Consider the following 21,360-nt stretch of genomic DNA (forward strand, 5'->3'; position numbering starts at 1 on the left):
AATTGTCAGAATCAAAAGAATTTCCTAAGTCTGAAACTTTTGACAATATATATATATTTTTAAATGCTTTGATTTAAAGAGGTACTATCCCCTGTTTTTGTGACTTTGACTCATTGCTGTGTAGACAGAGTTAAACTCAAGATAATACTGAGAGGTGTGTTAGCTGTTAACTTTGAGGTGATTAATGGCAACACAAGATATCAAGTATCTAAGAGTTGAAGAACTATTAACTTGGGAGAAAGCCAAAAAAGCCAGAGGAAACTATAAGTCACACCAACAAAAGGCAATGAAAAAGCAAGGCGCTGCTTTTGATTGAATTTTGATTTATACCTTGAATCCATGCTAAATTGTCAAAAGACATTTGAACATAGTGTTCACGTGGTCTAAATCAAAACTTGCTCATGAAATAGAATAAAAAACTGATCTATCATTATGGCAAAAATCAAAACATAACATATGAAACATAGTAAACAAGTTGTATATATATTTGAATACAGCAAAATTTAAGAACTTTTAGTTCTTGCAAGATTTAAAGGTTTGAGAAATTTAAACTTTAGGAGAAAAGGCCAGAAAGAATAAAGACATGCTGAAAGTGATGGATGCAGCTCTCATATGATCTAGTCATTGAGACCCCCCCCAATGATCCTGAAATTGTCTAAGGCATTATGTAACCCCTCTTGATCCTCACAGAACACTCGCTAGATATGTGTTTGCTTCATTCTTGAAATACGTTATAAATTGTATAGATTTTGTAAACTGAAATTCAGAAATATTAAATTTTTTGTGGTTACTCAAAAGTAAGTATTTCATCACAATTCATATCAGTAATAGGGTTATTAATCAGTCTAATTTCAATATCATTGTGCCTCACAGAATAGGGAGGCCCAAGGAAAGGGACAGAGGTGGGGGGACAGCGGGGGGGGCAGCACTCAGAGCACACATGGCATTTATTAAGTTCATCATCTTACATGGATGCGGTTTATGGTGGCCCCAAACAAGCAGAGTAGTAATATCAAAGATCACTGATCACGAATCACCACAAAAATATAATAAAGATGGAAAAGTTTTAAATATGGTGAAAGTTACCAAAATGGAACACAGAGACACAAAGTGAGAAAATGCTTTTGGAAAAATGGTACCTATGGACTTGCTCAATGCAGGGATGCCACAAAAATTCAATTTGTAAAAAGAAAGACAGAAAAGAATGTCTGTGCATTGCAATAAACAAAGCACAATAAAACAAGATATGACTTCATGAAACATGAGAAAGTTATAGAACATTTTACTAAGGAAACAGCAGGTGAGTTGAATTTGGAAAACTGAGTCAGTAGTCCAGCTTCCTGATGACAGGGAAGGGAAGAAGAGAAGGGCCCTTCGGGAAGGGGAGACAGCACACCAAGGCCCATATTAAAGCAAACAGCACATCCAGTGTGACCGGGTGTGGAGCCTGTGAGCGGGCACGGCAGATCGAAGCTCACAGAGACACAGCGAGTCAGACTGTGATGACGGGCTCCTCAGCAGAGGCGCTACCAGCATACTGGGCAGCTCTCTGCTGTTCATGACAGTTTTGGAGGAGGATGCTTGGCATCACTGGTCCTCAACGATTAAATCCCAGTAGCAAGTCCTAGTCCTTGCAACAGGTCAAACCCACCTCCTCTCCAGTACTGCACATACTTTTCCAGAAGCATCTGATGAGAGTTGTAGTCTCTCTCTCACACACACACACACACACACACACACACCCTGTGACACTGAGGGCCATTATAGGCTGCTAAGGAACTTGGACAACATTCAATGGAAAATGAGGATCGATGACTAACATGACCATATAAGACATCATACGCTGACATCATACTACATGATTGTACCGTGCTTTATAATAATTGAAAGCAGAATTCGCTTATGTGATAAGTCGTTTACATTGTAAGGGAAAAACAGAAATCATCCTTAACGTGAGAAAAGTTGTATTATGTTTCATTGAGAATCTAGTTACGGAATGTGCTGGTTTCAGGCTATGACAGCCCATGTGCTGTGAAACTGCATCAGGGCACATCTTTGTTTTATTAACTCAAAGCAAACGTGACAGGCTATTTTATCCACCTACACACGTATCTACATACATGCACACATACTCACACAGACACACACACTGCTTTATAAAGCCCCCTCCCAGATACAGTTTTGAAAAGTAGAATTTTAATTCTTGAAATAATTGTAAATGTTCTTAACAATGTGGTAATTCCAGATGCAATGTTTTTAGTCACTGCATTATGAAAATGGGTAACAACTTAAGCCCTGATGAAAATGATGGTGAAAACCAACTCAGCCTATGTTTCACAGCCAAATTATTTCCTGCAGTAAAGCTGAGTCCACAGCATATGATTCCCTTCAGTGTTAGTATGGAACCCACCTCAATGTCCATCACATTTTGTGAAGCTGTGTACAATTTTTAAGCTGTGTTATCAGTGATTGAACTATGATTACATCATGTAAGCAGGGTGGAAGTCTGCACTTCTCTTCTTTTCTTAAATATCCTAGGGGTGAGGATTTTCCCCCCCCAGGATATCTGGAGAAAAGCAGGTTTGTCTCAGTGCTGTTCCTGCCACTCTATCATTTCTATTCCTCATTAGCATTTGATTGGAAATCATACAATGTATTACCTGGAAGCAATAGAGCTTGACTTGCAAGTTAGAAACAATAGTTCTGATTAAATGTTAGGTTTGCGAATTTGATTCTCACCTTAGGAAACTAACACCCACATCCGTCTGCACCAGGTAGTTTGTTCCTAGTGCATTTGCTTCCCATCATAAGCTATGCCTAATAAAAATAACCTCGTCCAAGAGATTCTCAGGACCAACTGCCTGCCTTTGCCCTTTGAGACTTCCATTGCTTCCTTTCACTAAAGGTGATGCTCCAGCGATGTTCTCAATGACGTATTGTCTTCCTGCTGTCTGTTCTGGCTCCCTTCCTGTAAGGAATTGGAAAACCGTCTCCAGCTGCCTACAGCTTAGGTAGCCAATTATATGACTTTAGCCTTATTGGGTGCATATGGGATCTGTGAAGGATTTTTTAATTAAAGTCTTTGAGTTATTCACTCATAAAGGATAATAATTTCTTAGGGGATCTTTCTGAAGTTTTTATCATCATAAAAATGCATTGAGTTGTAAACAACTTTCTCAAACTCTAAACTTTTGTGTTGTGATATGTACAATTTAATGCAAGACAGGAAGGAAACTGAGAATAAAGTCAGTGTACATTGTTGTCCAGAATTATTAACAATTGAAAACAGAAAGCTACTTGTAGCTTATTTGAATTTCACTCTTCAGATTTGATTGTAAGGTGAAAATAAAACTTAATTAAATCATTTAAGCAGGAAACATTTTCAGAATCTTGTTTGAAAGCAAGGGCAAGAAAAACAAGCCCTCTGAAAAAGCAGTTTTGCACATCGCTCTGCTTCCTCTGCTGAGAAGACATCATTTCCTCCTCTGGCCCACTGCGCCCCCACCTCCTGCTCCTCCACTCTCCTCTTCTCTGCTTTGAAGTCACTCTCTTTCTATCTCAGGCCCCTCAACTTTGTACCTTCCTTGCTTTTCCTACAACCTCTCTGGGACCTTTCCCTCATTTTAGATGCTAATTAGCACTTGCTAATTGAAATCTTAAAAGCTGAGTATCATAAGCACTTTAGCACATCACAAAATTCTGTGATCATAGGCAGATTTCAAAACAGTTTATTGCGGAAATTAGAAGATGCTAAGGACTCTGCCATCTTTTGAGAAAAGTGCAAAAAACAGAATATGTGTCTACATTTTACATTTATTTTATTTTCACAGTTCATGTCTAATTCTGCCATTCTTACACTGTCTGAAAACAAACCCGGCTTTTGTTCTTTCTGGCTGGTGTGATTCCTGCCATCAGAATCCTGGCTTAGCTTCTTCAAAGGCAGCCCAGATACCACAGATTTTACAGTTTTCATTCCAATTCCTCTATGTCTGTGTTCCATAGGTTTTTTTGTTTTGTTTTGTTTTAACAGAAAATCATATATGAATATGTATAACAATCTGAGGTCTAGTGGAAAAAGAAAAGATCATTCTTAAGAAGTCAGATTTCATATGCCATGATTTCTTTTCAGTTAAATTGCATTTATAAAATGTGATACATCAGCTGCTCTGAGAGTGAGATGTTGAAACAGAGCTGAGTGTGTGGGAGAGAGGAGGGGAGGAAGTACACTGTCTCTCTGGAGAGAGTTAGAACTGGAGCATCACCCAGTGAGCAGAGCCTCCACTGACCCAGGGATGTCTGGAGCTAAAAGCACCCTATCGGAGTGGTCCAGCTTTGAGGGGAAATGGCTGCACCTTGGTGATCCTTCATCAGACAGTGATGGATGTGCAGCGCCCCGGGAAGGGTGTGGCCTTGGGCAGCAACCCCTTCAGCTGGGGTAGTCCCTGCGGTCTCTGCCCCTGCCCGGGGCAGTGGGGGCGCCTGCTGCAGTCAGTCCCTAGGACCGCGGACGCTGCATCTCCACACCCGACTCCCAAGAAATGTCTCACGTCTGGACTTCTGCTGATGATTTTTGCTGTAAAACATGACATTCTCTCAGCTCATCCTTGTTATGGAAATTGTTGATACATTTGAAAGTCACACTCTTTGGCATTTTTTGTTTTATTCAAAATATACTTTAACTTCTTTTAAAATTTTATCCATAGGTCAGATTCTGTTGTCTAAAGCTGATTTTTGTTGACACATTTCTTTGAAATTTTTGCTTTTTTTCCCCTTTGGAAGAACTTGTTTAATAACTACTAGTAAAATTGCTGCTATTATTTATTCTTTACTTTTCTTGGGTGTTTTCTATATTAATTTGAAAAAAAAAAAAAGAACCATTGAGTTAAGTGGTAGAGTCAACTCTAAGCATGAGGAATAAGAGGGCCTTTAATTCTGGTGTGAAGTAGAGAAAGATAAAAGCTCTTGTTTATGGTTTTTACCAGCAGCACGACTTAAATGTTTGCAGATAAATAGGGAATACCTCTATTTTTTTTTATATACACACCACACGCAAATTTGGACTACGTTTTCATAGCACTTTAACTTTAAAAATTTAAGTACTTATTACCTCAACTAAGATGCATTAATTGGCACCCCAGTAATAACTCAGATGCCCCCTCTGCAGGACCCAATCACTCCTCTTCCACTGTAAATGCTCAATAAACAAATATTTGAATGATAATATATCACAGTCTTTAGAGTTATAGGGATATAGAGGGGGTTTTCCTCCACATTTTTAACTTCAGAAATTCTACTTTTGTTATTAACTTTAAGAGTTTGTTCATGTACAATAAATAGAAGTTAGCATATAACATCATTTGGGTGTCAAAGCTGCTGTGAGTTTCTCAGTTGCTGCCTCCACAGTGAGAATGTTCTCCTGACTAGCACAGACTGCTGCTTAAATTTAGGTACTGATCTCTATCTTTTCTTTTTTTTAATTTAAATGCATATTTTAACATTTGTACCTTCACAAAGATGAATATCCCAAATTAATTTTATGTTAGTTAAAAATTCACTCAAAGGTATATTTTCAATGAACAATTAATTTATAATAATACATTTAAAATTTAAATTAATTTTACATCTTTTGAAATAAGAACATAAAAGATGATTTTTTACTAAATTTAATTATTCTAAATGAAATCAGATGTCCTAATATCGAGTCAGATTTAGCTGCTTGAAGTAATTAAGCTTGTTGGTGTATATCAGGCATGCTTATAGAAGCCACTAAGGTAAGATTAATTACATTACAGCTTGTAATGCATTACCTCACTCAAGGTAATAATATGTAATTACTTGAATTCACTGAGCATTTCCAATCTGTGTCTTAGTTTAAAAAACATTGCATAATTGAAATTGGCATGTCTACAGTCAAAATGACATTTGGAAGCCTGGCAGAATGCTAGTGACATTGGAGGACAAAGGCCCTGAGGAAGCTCTGAGATGAAGTGTTGTGGGGAGGAGCCTTGTGGACATTACCCAGCCTAAGGGAATTATGGGTTAATAGCATTCAGGTTTAAGATATGCAGATGTGGCCATGCAATAAATCATTAAACTTGCATGTATCATATATTTAGATCCAGATCAGTAATCAGAAGATCAAAATCTGTTGGATCCAAAAATAAGCAACCACCCATTGAAACACCAACAAACTCTAACAAACAATCAAAAAGGAGAACTTCTTTTAAAGAAGAATTTGAAGGACATCAAATTACAAGCAAGATTCACAAGGTCTTCAAAAACAAAATAAGCTGTGATGCCCAGGGAAACCTTTATAGATACACAAAATGGAATTGATCATATGTTCATTTATATTTATTTCCAATCACATTTTGCAATAATATAAACTAAAAATGGAAAGAACAAATTTTCAAAGACTTGTGTTTGGTGTGTGGGGACAAGTTCCACACTCAAAGTTCATTTTAACAGATAGCATGCATTTAAATATTCAAGCAAGTTATGCCTACCAACTGCACCATTGATAGAGCAACTGACCAGGAGTTTTATACAGACTTTGGCATCATATCCTCAAATCTCAGAAGATCAATCTTCTCGCTTTGTGACTATAGAAGCTTAGGCAGAGCTGGCCTTGAAACTTAAGTGTCTCTGACTACAAAACTGTGGAAGATAATAGTGTGATTTATCAATAGTTCTGGTTCTCCTGAGCACATGAGGCTAGTCAGAGAACCTGTTTACCTCCTTGAAGTTAGATGTGGCTTGTGATTGGTTTTAGCCAAGAAATGTGTGCAGATGGGACATATGTTACTTAAGGGTGAAAGCAATTAATTGATGGTAGAAAGCTCCAGGGCTCTGTTTCAAAGTGACAACAGTCTTGGGTTGAACTCTCCTTGGCTTGATGGTTGCCATGGACTGTCAGCTAAGCTTACCATTGTGCCTGTCTGATGAGAAGGAAGTTCTCCTTGTTCTAAGTCATTGCTGCTGTTTGTTTGGTTACTCTGGCATAACATAGTCTGATGAATAAAAACAAGTTCAAGCTTGTTCCAATATGTTCCAATGTCAGTGAATCAAGCTGAAATTATTCCAGAAAATCCGCATTTCCACCTACAAACCCAACTTAAACATATTTGCATATTTCTTACTCAAACAAGGCTTGTACCAATTTAGGAAAAATCTTCAAGTATCAGTCAAAACTCTTGCATGAATAGTCATGCTATCTCAAGCTCAAGCAAGTCCAAAGTTGGCTCATCACTTCACTCTACCCTCAAACTTGTTGTCCACCTAATCATCTCAGTGGGGAACCAGGGAGCAATCCTGCTTCTTAAGGCTCCTGCATCCATCTCCCCATGTAACTACCTACATGGTGATATCATGCTGATTCTTTATTATTATTATTATTATTATTATTATTATTATTATTATTATTATTATTATTATTATTATTAATGTTTTGTTTTACTTTGCTGGGGTTTTTTTGGGGGGTAACTAGGTTTATTTGTTTATTTACTGGAGATCCTGGGGACTGGATCCTGGACCTCACGCACGCTAAGCCGGGCTCCACGGCTGAGCTGCACCCCTGCCCACCATGCTGACTGTTAACACTTGCCTGCAGTGCTGTTTCCTTCCCATTGGCAGTGCTAGTTTAGCGCTGTATCTTCAAATTGTAATAACCAGATTTATTGCAGCCTTTCAAACTTTAAATTATCCTCTACCTTTGTTAATTAAGATATCATTCTGAAATCCAAATCTGATCATGCAGAAAGTACATAATCAATACTTGTTAGAGCACCCATGGACTTCCCTACTATGGCATCTCACGTCTTCTACTGTAATTTCTCCATGTGGTTGGCCTTCTTTATCCACCAACCTGTGACTTGCTCTAGGGCAGAGACTTCAGATTCATCTTTTCAGTTTCAGTTCTCTTTTCTCCCACCCTCACCCACACCACACCCTCCTATGTCAACCCTCACCTCCCCCAACCTCTCCACTCCTGTCTGCTGCTTAACCTCAAGGAACATATAAGAGAATCCTGAATCCTGGCTGGCAAATGAAGGCAACAGGGTAAAAATCCATACAAATGGCATAATGGATGCTGATCTGAATGAGGCACCCTCAAAGACGGCTCCAGATCTCTTTGACTCATCTTCCAATTCCCATTTATCACTTCAAAGTGGAAGAGCAGTCATGTATTTTTGTTAATAGAACTACTCAGAAATGAGGTTTCTGTTAAGTGCAGAATTTGCATAGACTTATCAAGGATGTATGTGTACTACATTAAATATTTGGAATTTAGTGAATATCCAGCAAAAAACATTTTTATATTTGTCCACAAAGCACATATGCATTTTATCTTACAATTCTTGAAAATGGTTTGGGTTGATAAAGAATATTATTTTTATTATTCATTAGAAATATTGTAGTTTGCCAGGCACTGAGGAGGAAATGCAACATTTCAAGTTAAAAACCATTGCCAGAGCTATTTTAAATCTAAATAGCATCAAAAAATATGCACTTACTCCTCTTGTTTAAATAGGTAAATTCAAACTACAGTAATAGAGAGATTTGCCAAGTCATATCTCTGTAATGAGAAAAATGTACTTGCAAAATAATTTAACCAAGAAGATTTAGAAATAAACATATAATTTTAATAGGGTTGATATTTGAGAAGATTTGTTCCTAAAAAATGCTTTCATATTTTTTTCATTTAAAAAAATCAGAGGGGAAAAAAAAAACCCTTCTGCTATGATAGAATTATATACACAGTTGCCAAGAGTTGAGAAGATGATGCCAGCTAAGTGAACTTTCCCAAAATTAATTGATCAAGACACACCTATTGGTTTGAAAAACCATCTGTAAACATATATGAAAGAGTGACAGGGAGATGCTCAGTGCAGAGGTCACAAAAACTGGGGGAGGGGGGTGCTCAATTAATACTTTCACTTTCCAGGAAAGATGAAACAGTTGATTGTCTTAGTGATGTTTTAGATGCCTGTGATATTAATGCAAACTAATTGCTCTCACTAACTTTACAGTATTTGCAGAGGCTAGCAGGTTGAATTTAGAGACCTCAATAATTTAAATGTCAAACAAAATGACTAAAGATCCAATTACAGAAGTTTTCAGCATCACTATTAGGAAAAGTGCAAATTATTAAGATAAACATGTACATAAAATTGGAGATAATCAAATCTATTAACTCTTCAAATTTAATGAAAAAGAAGAAAATGAAATATTCTTGTATAGTCTTTTCAAAGCTGATAAGTCAACAAGTGCCTGAAATGTGGTAGCTGCTTAATAATTGTTTGTTAAGTGAGTAAGTGACGGAAAGCCCTCATCACATCTTACTCTTCAAAAGATCTTGAAATTCTGGACACATGGAGCTTGATTTTAAAATAAAGAAAACTACCAGATATTCAAAGAAACTCAAATAGTGGGAAATATTCTTATAGTTATGAGATTTCAATAGTATAATCTAGTTCTCCTTCCTGGGGAGTGGTCACTGTATTATAGTTAATTCTCCCTTAAATTCTTCCTCAGTGATGGTCCAAGAAGAAGAAAAAAAGAATGGAGAAATAAAGAAAGAAATAAAGAAAGAAATAAAGAAAGATAGAAAGAAAGATAGAAAGAAAGAAAGAAAGAAAGAAAGAAAGAGAGAAAGAAAGAGAGAAAGAAAGAGAGAAAGAAAGAGAGAAAGAGAGAGAGAAAGAGACAGAGAAGAAAGAGAGAAAGAGACAGAGAAGAAAGGCAGGGAAGAAGGAAGGAAAGGAGGAAGGAAGGAGGGAAGGGGAGGGGAGGAAAGAGAAGGAAGGAGTTGGGAGGAAAGAATAAGGAAGATTCAGACAGTGAGTGGCCAATAGGGAAGAAAGTATACAGGGATTATTTTGTCTCCTAAACTTTATTCTCATCAAATGTTACCTCCCTAGAAGATAATCACATTTTCCAAAATTTACATCTAACTTAACAAATCCACAAAGTAAAGAAATAGACAAAGTCTTCTATGTACAAAATATTCATGTATACTTGTCATAATACAAATATTCACATTTTTTTTAAGATGCAGAATGTAAATGTGACTTATGTCATCATACTTGCTAAGACAATAATGCCTCCAAGTCTTCCTGCCTGATGACTTGTCTCTCTGTTTGATGAGGTCTAGCTGGTACAGAAAGCAAGCAAAACTCTCCACGATTGTGACCCTGGTGTCTCATCTCCCCAGACCTGGAAATGTGTGCACTGTCACTGGGCCATTTGGAAATACTTAACAGTGTTAACCAACGGAGGAAGGAGATTCAATAACTATTAGTGGGATTTACTCAGACTGATGCTGACCCTGAACAAAAAGCTGGTTTCCGCATACCCAGCTCTTCCCTGGGCTGCTTCCCTGATCAAGTACACAAACGTTTGTTTTGATGATACTTAGTGATATTTTTGCCTGCGTAGATCAACAGGTTACTACCAGCAACACAAGAGTTGTCAAATTAACTTGTAATTGGTGTGCACACACACAGACTTCCACAGCCTTAAACTATATCATTAAATCAAAAAGCTATTGCGTTAACACAGGACATTCCTTCTTAAGACTTGGATTTATGTGGATTTCTGAGCAAATGTTTATCTCCACTTCTAGGTAAGAAAGTTTACCAGAAGGTCTATAATACTACCTTCAAATATGAAGATCAAATTTTGTTTCTCTTTCAAGCATTAAGAAAGGAGTTCTCAAAAATGCGTATTTTCATTTTCTCATCTTCCAATTTTAGTTTCTCAAATAGTAGTAAAGTGTTATGATTTTCTACAGAAAGTGTATTAACATGATTCACACAATTGATTAAATCTTATAGGTCTCTATAGTCCTACTTCCTTCCCCATTGGCCAAAGATGGTTCCTGTATTGACCCCTATTTTATTTACTTCTTCACAGCAAGCTGGGACCATTCACTCAAAAACCTGCAAGTGCCAAACTTAAATTTTTACACATCCATTTGCTTTGCATAATGCCCTGATCAGCATTGTTTTTAGCAAACTAGAACCTCCCTGCATTCCATACACAGCAAAACATTTGCAAGCCATAGATAAGAACTACCTTAGGACTACAAAAGACCCCCAGTGGCTGCCCTTCAGAGTTCTCTGCCCTGGAGAACCCCCAGCTGTGCAGCTGAAGGATGCCACCTAGGCCTGAGAGGCCCCTCCTCATGGTCCCTCTTCTCCAGGGGTTTCTTTACCCTCATTGCCCTCTGGGGTGACTCTGATCCCCTGCTCCTGAAGTCTCCTGATGGGAGGTAAAGGGCTTCCTGCTTATAATACTAACCTAACCCAAAGAAAGCTCCCCATGCACCCCTGCTCCCTAATGATCCTGGCATTTTTCTTGATCACCCCTGAAATCCTCGAACTCATTACCCCTTCTCAAGTTTCAAGGGTTTTGAAAAAACTGAATGTGATTTTTACAATATCTTGCACTACACTAAGCTACTGCTGCACCCTTATTAGAATGGCAGAAAGAAAAAAAAAAAGTAAAATGACAGCACTAGTGTTCCTGGAAATGCCATGTAACAAGGACTCATACATCACTGGTGGGAAGTAGGAATACTGTACAGCTGCTGAGGTGAACAGTTTGGCAGTTTCTTATAAGGTTAAACACTCACTACCATATGACCTAATGATGCTATTCTTGAGAATTTACCACAGGGAATGAAATCTTATTACCTCATAGAATGAAACATAAATCTTATATATGAATGCTCATAGCAACTTTATCTATAGTCATAAAAAAGTGGGAATAACTCAAATGTTTTTAAGTAAGTGGGTACATAAACAGACTTTGGTACGTCTGCGTATTTGGATACCACTCAGCAATAAGAAGAATGGACTATGACTCCATGCAGTCGTTGGCTAGATCACAAAGATATACTGGGTGAAAGGACCCAGTCTCTAAAGCTCATGTAATGCACGATTCCTTTATATGATGCTCTTGGAAAGAAAAACCGTAATGATAAAGAACTGATCAGTGGTTGTCAGAGTTTGGGATGGGGGAAGTCTGATTAAAAAGGAATAGCATGGTGGGGGAGGGTATAGCTCAAAGTGGTAGGGCACGTGCTTAGTATGCACAGGGTCCTGGGTTCAGTTCCCAGTACCTCCTCTAAAAAGTAAATAAATAAATAAACCTAAGTACCCCCCCCCAAAAAAAACCCTAACTTAAAAAAAAAGGAATAGCATGAAGGAGGTTTTGGGGGTCATGGAACCCTTTAGAATCTTAATTGTAAGGGTGATTATACAAATCTACCCCTTTGTTAAAATTCTTAGAAATGCAAACACACAACAAATTTTACTGTATACTACCTTGAAAATAAAAATTAAAATTATTTGAATGAGAGTAGAAAGCAGTATTATTAAAATTATATTTATAATATTTTTCTCCTTGAGTTGTGTATTTGCCTATTACCTTTGAGAAACACCGTCTGCATAAGTCAGCGTTGAAACAGCCCGATAGTATCGTCCCTGTACATCGATTTCACACCATGATTCTCAAGTTTTGCAATGGCTTTTATGTTTCTATTTTAATGGAATCTCTCACTGAATCTAAAACTCTTAATTATCTCACAAGAGGTATTTTAAATTGTGAGTTATATGGTTTGCACGTGTAACTTTGTATATTTTTAAATTATCATTATTATGTGTTGTCAGTAGGTCAGATTTTTAACATACGCACACCCTCCAATGTCATAGTTACAGTTAATTTTGCTGCCAGTTTCTATTTTATGATTCAATAGTTAAGCTTTTTTCTTGATTTGCAAATATGCAAAATGATATTTTTTTCATAACGGAGTTAATTTCTTTCATCTGGGTGACTGCAGGAGAATTTTAACCAAACTCTCTTCTTCTCCCTCAGCCCTGCTGCCTTCCACTCACACCACATCAGCCAGAATGATCCTTCCAAGCTTGTCAGACCACATTACTCCTCTGCTCAAAAGGCTTTGGGGGCTCCCTATTTCACAGTCAAAATTAAAGTCCTTCAGCTGCGTGCCGAGGACCTGACTCCTGTATTTTTCTGACGTCATCCCATAGGACTCCCACTCCAGACACACCCCGATGTTAGGGATGTTGCACTAGCTCTTTCTTTTGTCTGGAACCTTCTTCCCCAACATCTGCCATCACTAAATGCCTTACACCTTCAAAGTTTTGCCCAAATATCACTTTCTCCATATCTCTCTTGACCACCTTGTATAAAATTGGTACATCCAGTCACTCAGCATTTGCTCATCTTCTCCTGCCGCTTTGCTGTTTTCTGTTTTTATTCACTTACCATTTATTAACACAAAATAATGTATTTTATTTATGTTTAGTTATTATTTCTCTACATATCCACTAGAATGTAACCCCTATGAGAGCAGAAATATGGATCTGTTTCATTCACTTATGTTTCCAAGTGCCTGGTATAATGCCCAACACACAGGTGCCCAACACATATTTGCTCAGTGAAGGAGGACAATGGATGCATTCATTTGTGCGTAAAATATTTTCTATTGCACATAAAATATAATAGGTTATGATTAAATATTGGGTAAAATGCTTATAAAAAGAGTTTACTTTCTTGAAACGTGTCAAAATATTATAACAATTTTGTGATTAAACATACAAAATACAAAGAATAATGTAAGTTAAAAATGCAAAAAATAATATAAAGAACCACTGAATCTGAAACATTTGGGGTATACGTCAAATTACCTCATAAGTGTATAATGTATGCTTTTAAAAGTTTTGATTCCTAGTAACCATGTGATTTGTTTTCTTCATCTTTATCCTAAAGTCCATTTTTTTTCAGATTTCAATTATGTTTTCAATTTTTTCTAGCCTATTGGATTCCCATAAATGGATGTAAATTGTTATGTAGCATAACTCTACACAATAATACAGATTTCCTTCAGTGCATAAATCATTCAAAAGTGCACATGTGCATGCATTTTAACTGAAAGTTTAGACTTACAGCCAAGAGCCTGGAGGCATGGGAGATATGCAGCCAAGAAGAGTTTTTGAGACAGTTTGTTGGGGCTAAATGAAAAGGTAAAAAGGGTGGATTTTAAAAATATTTCTCCTTGACTTTCACTTTCTTTTTACTGGTGTTGACTTTTTTTCCTTGACATTTATTTAATGTTAAGTTTATGGCCTAAAACATAGCAAATTATTTTGTCTGTCTTAAAGGATGTCTGAGTTGTAATCAATGGCCAAAATTTCCCAAACCCTGTCAAGTATGTCTGTAAAAATTGAAAATAAGACTAGAATTTAGAGTACCACTAAATCCCAAATTTGAATTTCTACCAACAGCAAAGCTAATGGAACCAGGATAAAAACACTTTATCTTTATATCATCTAAAAAATGATGGGGGGGTCACATCATGCATTTTCTAACTTTAGACACCTAAATTAGCAGCCCAAAGTCTATATTTACATGTTGCCTCTAAATAGATCAGAGCCCTATCTCTGCTCAACACCTTCCTTGCCCCAGTCTTGTTCCAGGTATTGGGAAACGGCCAGCTCCCTAAAAGGCTTTTTGTGAGGATACAGGAGCACAGTCTCCAAACTTCATCTTCCACACCCTCTGTAGGTTCACAGTGTGAAAGTAAGATCATTTGGTGAAAGGATCAAAACTGACCACAGCAGTGCAGAGTCTCCACGGAAGTCTAACAAGAACCATTGGCGATTCTGGGGACTTAGCTTTTGGTCCAGGTGAGGGACTGAGCACTGCATCCAGCCACCACCCACATGGGGAGAGAGAGCGCAGCAGGAGCAGTCACAGAGCTGATAATTACAAAGTTCTGAACTGGAGTAGCTTTCACTTCTTTAAGTGATGTTGAAAAAAACCAAAACAACAACAATAATTTGTGACTAAGTGATGCAAAAACAGAGAAAATAACTATTGTCTTGAATGCTGAGACATAGAACTGAGAAAATAATATTTCTGTATGAATAAGTAAAATTTCTTACCATCCAAGAACATCTGCCATCTATAAAATGGAAAGAAAAACACCAATAGGAAAAAACAAGATATAAAGCAGAATGAAATGGAAAAGGAGAAGAATGACATAAGCTAGAATTCATGGACAAATAAAAACAATGAAATTTGTAACACAGTTAGAAAGAACATAATTAACATGGCAAAAAAAATCAAATTAAAAAAAAGATGAACCAGAGAAATTGTTTCTAATATCAAAAGAAAAGCATACAATTTGAGAAAGAAAAAATGTAATAGGACAGAAAATTAGCAAAAAAAAAAAAAAAATTCAAAAATGACTTTTACTGTCCTAGACAAAGTGGAAAATATGATAGACAAAACAAATCAAAATAATTGTTCCAGTTCATTATTATCTTGTCATGTAAAATTATTTATTTATCATATGTTTCCAAATAACATTAATAAGAGTAAGAATTGGGAATAAGAATGGGAATTGAAGTAATAGAGACAATAAATATGAGTTAAATATTTTATGGAATAATTTTATATGTATTGTTTTTATAGCAGATTCGGTAAAAATGATGTCTCATTACCAACAATTAGAAATACACATACTTGTGGTTGCCGGGGGGGAGGGAGGTGGGAAGGGATAATCTGGGAGTTTGAGATCTGCAGACACTGACTGGTATATACAAAACAGATGAACACGCTTACACTGTATAGCACAGGGAGATATATTCAATATCTTGTAGTAGCTCAAGGTGAAAAGGAATACGAAAATGAATATATGTGTGTTCATGTGTGACATTCTGCTGTATGTCAGAAATTGACACAACATTGTAAACTCACTGTACCTCAATAAAAAAAATGATATGGTAGATATGAAAAAAAGAAATACATATACTTTAAAGAATGTATTCAAAAAAAATCAGTGGTAGGATTAAGTATGGGATGAATTATTTTCCAAAATGTTACGTGAAGTACAGGTAACAAAAAGCAAAGAATGCAAACTGAACTTAAATAGGAGAAAAGGAACTTGGCCCTGTGATCCTTCACCATCATGAGTGTATCTGATGCCTCAAGCATCAGATTATATCAGTTTATACCTACAGTATGTGTACATCAAATATACACATTTATTTAGCTTTTCTACTCATCTTCAACAGGAGATGGTCCAATGGTCCAGACCAGGGTCAGCAAACTTTCCTGTGAAGGGCCAGGTGGTGGACATTCGAGGCTGTGGGACAGTCTCGGTCACACACCCGGCTGTGTGCTGTAACACTGCCGCACGTCAGCGAGGGGCTGGGACTGGGTCCCAGGTTTATTGAAATTGTGATAAAGCAGTGCAGGAGCTCAGGAATTGATTGTAAAATCCATGGCCTCACCCTGCTGGGACGGATCCGTGCAGAGGAGGAGGTTCTGGCTGCCATTCCTTTCTTAGCTTCAGATAATGAAGAAGATGAAAAAGGCAGCAGTGGGAGGTGAGAGCTGTTGCTGTTGGTGGTGCTCATGCCAGAGCTCTTCCTTTCAAAAGCCAGTGTCTAATTAGTGTGCATCTCATAATGATAACAGATTTGTGCCCACAGGACTATTCAGTAAATATTAGTTGAGTGTTCAAAAATTATAATTTAATTTAATTTAATTTAGGAAAATAGTTAATGTAGGAACATACGGTATTTAGAGAAATACCATTTAAAAGGGAAAATAATTTTCTATCTGAAATGTCACATTAATATTTTGATACACATCCTTGTACTTTCCTTTTTTATTTGTCCCTGATTGTGTTTTCCTATGGAGGTGATATAGTATGTATTTTACAGCCTTTTGTGCTAAGTGTTTTATTATTAGTTTTTAAATAAAAAGTTATTTATTGTAATAAGGTACACATAAAATTTACCATATAACCATTTTTACAAGTGTAGTTCAGTGGCATTAAGTATGTTTGCATCACTGTGCAATTTTGGGCAACATCCATCTTCAGAATGTCCGTATCATCCGTCTTCTGTTGTATAAATTTATTGAGTGCCAGATTTCATCTTACGATTATGTTCTCATCTGCTTATTCAGGTCCTCAGTTTGTATGAGGCCTGTGGTGACAGCTGTTCCTGTATTTAATCACACACCATGTGTCTAGTGAATGCTGACTGTAGGCTGAGCTCTGTTCTCTGTCCTGCAGTTGCCGTCATGACCATGCAGGATAAAACTAGACAAGCACACACACATCAGAGTGGCCTCTTGGCTGTGGGAAGTGCACGGGGGAGACACGCCTGGTGCTCTGAGAGGCTGCAGAAGTGTGCTGAGCTGTCAGGAGAAGGAAGGCTCTCCTCCTCAGGGCAGAGTGGGCAGGAGAGGGTGTTGACAGGGGAGTGGCCCATACCACGGGTGAAGACAGGGGTCTGCCAGGTCTGTACACATTTGCTTCTTATTCCCAGACCCTGTGGTTGGGCCCTTGCAGATGTGCACCAGAGGCAGGTCCCAGTGCCAGCGGAGCTCTGCTGGTCTCTGCCCTGAGCACTGAATGCTTTCTAGGGTGTGATGTCAGAAACCTGTCTCTTTGACACAAAGGAACCTAACCCTGCACTGCTATGAAGCACATACTCTTAGTTGTGAATGGGTGGCCACTGCGGTCATTCCAGCTCATTCCAGGGATCTTGGGTTTGGATCCTGTCTTGTTTTATTTTGGAAGCTTTGCAAAGAAGTTGAAAGGAAAATAATATTTATAACACTGCCTTATCTAGAATATACATTATATCACATGTTATCATTCAAACCGATAGTGTCTACATGCATTAATTTAATTAATGAGACCTCCAGTTCACTTCAATAAATCATAGAGATTTTTAAGAGAAAGGATTACAGATTCAGACTTTCTTATTCAGTAGCAACTAAGATCAACTGGGCAAATAAAATTAATACATATGTGTATGGAAAATAACCAGGAAAGTTTGGGTTTACTCATAGATGGAATTTTTATGCAGTTGAGTAGATTCACAGAAGAAATACTGGATATTTGAGTGTAATTTTCCTTTCCCTGTCAGGTATCAGTAATCAGCTAATAACCACTGAGTGGCCTGGGCAGCCTCCCACAGGGCAGGCCCCCAGCCAGGGGGGCACCCACACAGACCCCTGCAGGCCCACCTTCCCATGGCTCATGCTTACATGGTACCAGTCATCACACTTCTCGACACTGGTGGTGTCCCCTGCACAGTTTTGAGCAACACTATTAAAAAGTATTTCAAGTCGTTACAAAGTATTTCAAGTTGGTCTCCTGTGCCTGATACCAATGAGAGGGTTTTCCTATATTTTTATTCCCTAGCCGTGAGATTTTGATCCCTTAAATATTCATTAGGATACAACACGTCAAAGAAAAAAATCTTACCTCATCTCTGGAGTCTTCAGTTGTCTGTCCTAGCTGTACAAAAACAGAACAAAAGCAGACAAAAAGCCAAAACCTCAAACACACAGCATGCAGCAGTTCTTACCACCTCAGCCAAGAACACCTAACACTGTGCCAGGTAAGAGATGGTCTCATCCGGTTCAAGAACCGGAGCGTTTTGTTGACCAGATGTACAGCCCATCGAGGGCAGGTCAGGAGATAGGACGACTGGGGTGGTAGGAACCTCGGGGTGTGGGCAGGTCTCCCGGGTTGGGTGGAGGTGGGGACTCCCGCCCAGCTGGCCAGCAGAGTGGGCGGAAGGTGTAGAAGAAGGAAATTACATTAGGTCTTGGAGCCTGTGTCTGTCAGAGCACTGCAGAGGTCATTAGGGTTATTTTATTTCTTTTCAAATTAAAAAAAAATTGTTGGTTACTTTTTCATATTCTTTGATTTTTTTGAAATCTTTAAAATTTATTTATTTTTGTTTTTTGTGGGGGAGGTAATTAGGTTTGTGTATTTTTAATGGAGGTACTGGGGCTTGAACCCAGGACCTCTGCATGCTAGGCACGCGTGCTACCTCTGAGTAATACCCTTCCCCCAATTTTATTATTTCTTTTGAGGAAAAGTATGACCAAACAGATGACTGGGTTTAGGGACATGGCCACAAAGCCAGCTCCAGTGGTGACTCTTGGGGCCACTTAGCCAGTGTTCTCTCCAGCTACATCTGTAGTAGCTGTATGTTGAGGTGATGGGTGGGAATTGCTCTGACTCAGTAAAAGCTGTCATGTTCAACTTGGTGTACAGGAGGAAAGAACTGTGGTCTTACAAGAAGAGCACCACCGAATGAAAAAGCTAAAATTAAGTTGTAGTTTTGAAAGGTTGCAAGCTGGTATCTAGAAATTTTGACCCTCTGGAACACTAACTCCTGTGTATATCTCAGGATATTAAATTTTGATTTTTTTTCTTGGATTAAAACAAAACTTTAAGAGTTTCTGATAGTAACCAGCAAACTGTGTGTTCTTGAGGTTGCTTTACTTTTTATTAAAAAAAATATTTTTTTCATTCTAAATGACCTCTATCTCCAAGGTCCCCACCCAGTGCCCCCGCCCTTGCCTCACCCCGCTGCTCTGGCCCACAAGGGCCCAGCCACTGCCAGGCCTCCTGAGGTTTCTGTGATGCTTTTGCTTTCTACATGTGGTTCTCTAAAATTGACTTTCCTAAAGTACTTCTTGGCATGAACCACAGACATTCTCAATTTTAGTTTCTGAGAAGCCTCTGTCCTTGGAAAATAGGGCACTTCAGATACGGTTGCATTATTGCTGTTTTGTAAACTAAAGCGTATACTTTTGAAAAGATTTGACAAGCACAGGGGTGAAAATTGTAGAGGATAATTGTATCTATCTTGCCTTCAATACAGTAAACATTTTTGCTTCCCGTGAATAAGATAATGTAGTCATAGTACAGGATGAGCGAGATGTGATTTGAAGAACAGATAAAACAAATGATGCATCGGAACTGGAGTTGAATTCAGTGTGGCTCCTAACTGAGGAGCCAGAGAACAGATTCCTCCCAGGGTTCGTGCCTGGAAACAGTTTCTTCTCAGATGAGCGTCTCTGCTGCTTCGTGTTCTGGGCGGCTTGGCCCGTTGTCAGATCCCTTAGTTACCTGCGTCGTTGAGAAGCTGAAAAGGAAAGTTAGAGCTCATTTTAAGTCTCACTGTTCTAGTGCAACAAAAATTTCCTTATGCAATTCAGCAGCCATGAATTACATTTGATTCTGAGGCCCCTGTGCTGCATTTGGAGGGGCGTGGGGGCCAGAAGCTCTGGGAGCCTCGGTCAGGATGGTGTGGGCTGTTGAGGGGGTCCTGAGGGCACGTGGCCCTTGTGGGGGTTTGCGTGTGAAGGTGGGTTGGCGCTTCGGGGCTGCGATGAACATCCTTTCTCCCATGGTGGTGGTGACTGATAGTTTCTGACGCATGGGAATCATAAGGTTTTCTTAGATGGGGGCTTTAATAATTTTACACTAAATCACACCCATCTCCAATGGGAAAATTAAGCATATAATTTCTTAGAAAAGACAGAATCAACAGGAGTGAGCAGGGCATGACCTGAAATAAAATGTAGTTTACCAAATGTTTGTTCATATCCTTACATGATGTGTATTTTATTTTTTGCCTTTTATTATGAGATGTTCAGGTGTACCCAGGTAGGAAGAATAGGGACCCGAGTCCTCTGGTTCCTCTACCAGCTTCAGCAGTTCCCGGTAGATGGTGTCACTTCTGTCTTTATTTTCTACACCCCCGACCCTTATTTATTTTAAAATAAATCTTATTGGATCCTTTCATGCTTAAAATACTTTACTTTGTATCTCTAAGAGAAAAGAACTTTTTTGGTTAATATAACCATGTAAATTAGCAGTAATTCTTTGTAACATTTAATAAGATTACTTATAATTTTCAAATGTATAAAATTATCTTTTTTTCTCTTTTGCTTTTTAAAAAATCCCATTTTAGATAAAAGTTCCTTCGTTCTCTGAGAAATTATCTGCTTTGAAAGTAGTACAGGTGGCTGGTGGTTCGAAAAGTTTATTTGCAGATATGACTCCTTTAATGTTAAATGGTTTTTGAATTGTGCTTAGCACTGAATACATAGTTCTGTTGTGAAAAGTGAATGCTCTGCTCACATTTGTCCCTGGCAGTGACCGTGGAAGGGAAGGTGTATGCCTGTGGGGAAGCCACCAGCGGCCGGCTGGGGCTGGGCCTCTCCAGCGGGATTGTGCCCACCCCTCGGCAGATCACAGCCCTGAGCAGTTACGTGGTCAAGAAGGTGGTCATTCACTCAGGTACGGGGCCAGGGTTGGCACTTGTGTGCAGACAAGCCTGTTGCTCATGCTCTGTAATTAACTCGAGGTCTTAAATAATTTTCCCTAAAGTACCAATGGATTCTTCAAGTTTTACTTAACTATTAGGAATAAAAATGGAATAATGTACAGCTCCAGGTGGTGTAGAGTTGAATTGTTGTTGCTCCCAAGGCTTTTGGGGACCA

Source organism: Camelus bactrianus, chromosome 3 (genome assembly GCF_048773025.1).
Source record: "Camelus bactrianus isolate YW-2024 breed Bactrian camel chromosome 3, ASM4877302v1, whole genome shotgun sequence".
Lineage (NCBI taxonomy): Eukaryota > Metazoa > Chordata > Mammalia > Artiodactyla > Camelidae > Camelus > Camelus bactrianus.